Here is a 6,767-nt window from a genome sequence, read left to right as displayed (position 1 = left end):
ACATCCACTGTAATGATATAAAGTACAGTTGATACCACTATGATTACATTGATATTTTTTGGCATCAAAAAAACTTATTTCGTTTTTTTAAAATGTATATTATGTTTATAAACTCAGTAAATATGTCCCTGGACACATGAGGACTTTGAATATGACCAATGTATGATCCTGTAACGACTTGGTATTGGATTGATACCCAAATTTGTGGTATCATCCAAAACTAATGTAAAGCATCCAAACAACAAAAGAATAAGTGATTATTACATTTTAACAGAAGTGTAGATAGAACATGTTAAAAGAGAAAGTAAGCAGATATTAACAGTAAATGAACAAGTAGATTAATAATTAATTTTCTACCACTTGTCCTTAATAATGTTGACAAAATAATAGGATGATAAATGATACAATATGTTACTGCATACATCAGCAGACTAATTAGGAGCCTTTGTTTGTTTACTTAGTAATAAAAGACAAGTTGTCTTGTATGTTCACTATTTTATTTAAGGACTTAACTGCAATAAGAAACATATGTTTATTGTATCTTAAGATTTTTTGTTAAAATAAAGCCAATAATGCAATTTTTTTGTGGTCCCCTTTGTTTAGAAAAGTACCGAAATAATTTTAGTACCGGTACCAAAATATTGGTATCGTTACAACACTAGCTGGTTGTGACAATATTAAGAAACTGTTAGTTGGAGCTAAAGTTGTTATGCACCCACTCCCTAAAGCCTCCCACTACCCCCAATGACACCTTAAGCTGTCAGTTAGTTAACTGGCTGGAGGTGAGCTCTCAACGCCCGAGCGCTGAATATGATTCTTTGTTGACTAAGAAGTAAACATATGCCCTCGGGGGTAGGAATTAGTGCGCACACTTACTCATGCATCCGTGCAAGAGTGAATAGGGTGTATTATACACCTGCGAGAGGGGGTCAAAGTCTGTCAATCCAAGGATTACGGCATTATAATAGATTATAGAATCACTCGCTCATGGCAGTCATTCACTTGGTAATCTCAATGCAAAAACGCACTCGGCGTTCCAGCCTTGTAAGAAAATGAGCCCCCTTTTTTTTTTCCTTATTGCTTTGCCCTCTGCCAGGCCTTGCTCATTGCACAAAGGTCTTATGACAAGTCAGCTGTTGGTGACATCACAGATGCTGGATCATATGTCAGAAGCCTGACTTAACATCCCTGGCAGGGGGCCAGAGGCAGGGGGCCACTTCAGGTTAAAGGGGGTCCGCTCTCGTAGGGCAGGAACATATGACCCCCTTTGTGAGCGTGTGTGTGCCATCATCTTGACAAGACACTTTCCATGTGTCCATGCCAGAAGCAGGCTTCTGTTTTTGATCAGTCTTCAGAGGCTACTGTACAGTGGTTTTTATGTCAGGGCAAGAGCGCCATCTAAAGTCGTTGCTTGGAACTATCTTAAAGTAAAACTGTTAGGACAAGTGGATTATAATTAGTATATAATTACTAACATACTTCTTCATTTCTTTTTAATGATTATTATTTATTTATTTTTTGGTTGCATCCTACTTAAATACAGAACAACTACACCAGCAGCAAATCAGACCTGTAAAAATTGTGTAATACATCAATATAGTAGTTTTAAACACTTTTATATAGTAACATACTAACAAGAAAAGTATGTATTTTTATTACATTACTAGTATACAATTCATAATAATAAAATTAAGTGTTAATACTAAAGTCAGTTTTTTTAAAGTATTTTTTCCCCATAAAATAATATTAAAAGTAGCTTATTAAAAGAAGTCACAAAACGCTTTTCTATGTTTTTTGTGTGTGTGTGTGTTATTTTAAATTGTTAGTATTTTTAGAAACAAACAATGTTTGTTTTTGTATGTATTTATAAAAAAATACATACAGTACATTTCAGTGTGTTTTCTTTATTTACATTGTCGATTGTCACTGAAGGGGGCAGCACGGTGGTAGTGGGGTTAGTGCATCTGCCTCACAATACGAAGGTCCTGAGTAGTCTTGGGTTCAATCCCGGGCTCGGGATCTTTCTGTGTGGAGTTTGCATGTTCTCCCTGTGACTGCGTGGGTTCCCTCCGGGTACTCCGGTTTCCTCCCACCTCCAAAGACATGCACCTGGGGATAAGTTGATTGGCAACACTAAATTGGCCCTAGTGTGTGAATGTGAGTGTGAATGTTGTCTGTCTATCTGTGTTGGCCCTGCGATGAGGTGGAAACTTGTCCAGGGTGTACCCCGCCTTCCGCCCGATTGTAGCTGAGATAGGCTCCAGCGCCCCCCGTCACCCCAAAAGGAATAAGCGGTAGAAAATGGATGGATGGATGGATTGTCACTGAAGGCATCACAACTATGACACCTGTGAAGTGAAAACCCTTTCAGGTGACTAGCTCTTGAAGCTCATCGAGAGAATGCCAAGAGTGTGGAAAGCAGTAATCAGAGCAAAGGGTGGCTATTTTAAAGAAACTAGAATATAAAACGTGTGCATACATAAAACAAGTGCATAACTCCACATGTGTTCATTCATAGTTTTGATGCTTTCAGTGACAATCTACAATGTCAACAGTCATGAAAATAAAGAAAACACATTGAATGAGAAGGTGTTTCCATATATATATATATATATATATATAAACATACATACAAACATACATACATATATATACATACATACATACATACATACATATAGAATTAGACTTCCTTTTTATTGTCATTCAAATTTGAACTTTACAGCACAGATAAGAACACAATTTAGTTACATAAGCTCATGGTAGTGCAGGATAAAAAAGCAATAAGGTGCATATATAAATAAATAAATATATATAAATAATATATAAATATATATATATAAAATAAATATATATATATAAATAAATAAATAGATTACTGTACAGATAAATATATTGCACTTTTTCACATGCGTCCACGTTTATGGATGTATGTTATATTGTCTTTTTTATTCCAGCGAGTTAATCCATTTTGGGGGAAGTTGAGGGGATAATTTAATTATGATGCGTTCAAGAGTCTTACCGCTTGAGGGAAGAAGCTGTTACAGAACCTGGAGGTTCTGCTTCGGAGGCTGCGGAACCTCTTTCTAGAGTCCAGCAGTGAAAACAGTCCTTGGTGGGGGTGGGAGGAGTCTTTGCAGATTTTCTGAGCCCTGGTCAGGCAGCGGCTTTTTGCGATCTCCTGGATAGGAGGAAGAGGAGTCCTGATGATATTTTCCGCGTCCTCACCACTCTCTGGAAAGACTTCCAGTCTGAGGCATTGCAGGCTCCAGTCCAGACTGAGATGCTGTTGGTATGTATATATACATATACTGTATATATACATACATACATATATATACATACATTTATACATATATACATATATACATACATATACATACATACATACATACATATATATATATATATATATATATATATATATATATATATATATATATATATGTATATATATATATATATATATATATATATATATATATATATATATATACATACACATACAAACCCTGTTTCCATATGACTTGGGAAATTGTGTTAGATGTAAATATATACAGAATACAATGATTTGCAAATCCTTTTCAACCCATATTCAATTGAATGCACTACAAAGACAAGATATTTGATGTTCAAACTCATCTTTTTTTTTTTTTTGCAAATAATAATTAACTTAGAATTTCATGGCTGCAGCACATGCCAAAGTAGTTGGGAAAGGGCATGTTCACCACTGTGTTATATACTCTTTTACTATGAAGCCACGTTGATGTAACACGTGGCTTGGCATTGTCTTGCTGAAATAAGCAGGGGCGTCCATGGTAACGTTGCTTGGATGGCAACATATGTTGCTCCAAAACCTGTATGTACCTTTCAGCAATAATGGCGCCTTCACAGATGTGTAAGTTACCCATGCCTTGGCCACTAATACACCCCCATACCATCACACATGCTGCCTTTTCAACTTTGCGCCTATAACAATCCGGATGGTTCTTTTCCTCTTTGGTCCGGAGGACACGACGTCCACAGTTTCCAAAAAACTATTTGAAATGTGGACTTGTCAGACCACAGAACACTTTTCCACTTTGTATCAGTCCATCTTAGATGAGCTCAGGCCCAGCGAAGCCGACGGCGTTTCTGGGTGTTGTTGATAAACGGTTTCCGCCTTGCCTAGGAGAGTTTTAACTTGCACTTATAGATGTAGCGACCAACTGTGGTTACTGACAGTGGGTTTCTGAAGTGTTTCTGAGCCCATGTGGTGATATCCTTTACACACTGATGTCACTTGTTGATGCAGTACAGCCTGAGGGATCGAAGGTCACGGGCTTAGCTGCTTACGTGCAGTGATTTCTCCAGATTCTCTGAACCCTTTGATGATATTACGGACCGTAGATGGTGAAATCCCTAAATTCCTTGCAATGGCTACTTGAGAAAGGTTTTTTTTAAACTGTTCAACAATTTGCTCAGGCATTTGTTGACAAAGTGGTGACCCTCGCCCCATCCTTGTTTGTGAATGACTGAGCATTTCATGGAATCTACTTTTATACCCAATCATGGCACCCACCTGTTCCCAATTTGCCTGTTCACCTGTTGGATGTTCCAAATAAGTGTTTGATGAGCATTCCTCAACTTTATAAGTATTTATTGCCACCTTTCCCAACTTCTTTGTCACGTGTTGCTGGCATCAAATTCTAAAGTTAATGATTATTTGCAAAAAAAAAATGTTTATCAGTTGCGTGGGTTCCCTCCGGGTACTCCGGCTTTCTCCCACCTCCAAAGACATGCACCTGGGGATAGGTTTATTGGCAACACTAAATTGACCCTAGTGTGTGAATGTGAGTGTGAATGTTGTCTGTCTATCTGTGTTGGCCCTGCGATGAGGTTGTCCACGGTGTACCCCGCCTTCCGCCCGATTGTAGCTGAGATAGGCTCCAGCACCCCCCGCGACCCCGAAGGGAATAAGCGGTAGAAAATGGATGGATGGATGGAGTTTGAACATCAAATATGTTGTCTTTGTAGCATATTCAACTGAATATGGGTTGAAAATGATTTGCAAATCATTGTATTCCGTTTATATTTACATCTTAACACATTTTCCCAACTCATATGGAAACGGGGTTTGTACATACATACATATATATATATACACACACACATATATACATTTATATATATACACACATTTATATACACACACACACACACACACACACACATATATATATATATATATATATATATATATATATATATATATATATATATATATATGTGTATGTATATATATACAAACACCGTTTCCATATGAGTTGGGAAATTGTGCTAGATGTAAATATAAACAGAATACAATGATTTGCAAATCATTTTCAACCCATATTCAGTTGAATATGCTACAAAAACAACATATTTGATGTTCAAACTGATAAACATTTTTTTTTTTTTGCAAATAATCATTAACTATAGAATTTGATGCCAGCAACACGTGACAAAGAAGTTGGGAAAGGTGGCAATAAATACTGATAAAGTCATCAAACACTTATTTGGAACATCCCACAGGTGTGCAGGCTAATTGGGAACAGGTGGGTGCCATGATTGGGTGTAAAAATAGATTCCATGAAATGCTCAGTCATTCACAAACAAGGATGGGGCGAGGGTCACCACTTTGTCAACAAATGCCTGAGCAAATTGTTGAACAGTTTAAAAAAACCTTTCTCAAGTAGCCATTGCAATGAATTTAGGGATTTCACCATCTACGGTCCGTAATATCATCAAAGGGTTCAGAGAATCTGGAGAAATCACTGCACGTAAGCAGCTAAGCCCGTGACCTTCGATCCCTCAGGCTGTACTGCATCAACAAGCAACATCAGTGTGTAAAGGATATCACCACATGGGCTCAGGAACACTTCAGAAACCCACTGTCAGTAACTACAGTTGTTCGCTACATCTGTAAGTGCAAGTTAAAACTCTCCTATGCAAGGCGAAAACCGTTTATCAACAACACCCAGAAACGCCGTCGGCTTCGCTGGGCCTGAGCTCATCTAAGATGGACTGATACAAAGTGAAAAACTGTTCTGTGGTCTGACAAGTCCACATTTCAAATTGTTTTTGGAAACTGTGGACGTCGTGTCCTCCGGACCAAATAGGAAAAGAACCATCCGGATTGTTATAGGGGCAACGTGTAAAAGGCAGCATGTGTGATGGTATGGGGGTGTATTAGTGGCCAAGGCATGGGTAACTTACACATCTGTGAAGGCACCATTAATGCTGAAAAGTACATACAGATTTTGGAGCAACATATGTTGCCATCCAAGCAACGTTACCATGGACGCCCCTGCTTATTTCAGCAAGACAATGCCAAGCCACGTGTTACATCAACGTGGCTTCATAGTAAAAGAGTGCGGGTACTAGACTGGCCTGCCTGTAGTCCAGACCTGTCTCCCATTGAAAATGTGTGGTGCATTATAAGCCTAAAATACCACAACGGAGACCCCCGGACTGTTGAACAACTTAAGCTGTACATCAAGCAAGAATGGGAAAGAATTCCACCTGAGAAGCTTAAAAAATGTGTCTCCTCAGTTCCAAAACGTTTACTGAGTGTTGTTAAAAAGAAAGGCCATGTAACACAGTGGTGAACATGCCCTTACCCAACTACTTTGGCACGTGTTGCAGCCATGAAATTCTAAGTTAATTATTATTTGCAAAAACAAAAAAAAGTTTATGAGTTTGAACATCAAATATCTTGTCTTTGTAGTGCATTCAATTGAATATGG

This window comes from Nerophis lumbriciformis, linkage group LG26 (genome assembly GCF_033978685.3).
Source record: "Nerophis lumbriciformis linkage group LG26, RoL_Nlum_v2.1, whole genome shotgun sequence".
Classification (NCBI taxonomy): domain Eukaryota; kingdom Metazoa; phylum Chordata; class Actinopteri; order Syngnathiformes; family Syngnathidae; genus Nerophis; species Nerophis lumbriciformis.
The sequence above is the reverse complement of the archived record's forward strand: the minus strand, read 5'-3'. Positions refer to the sequence as shown.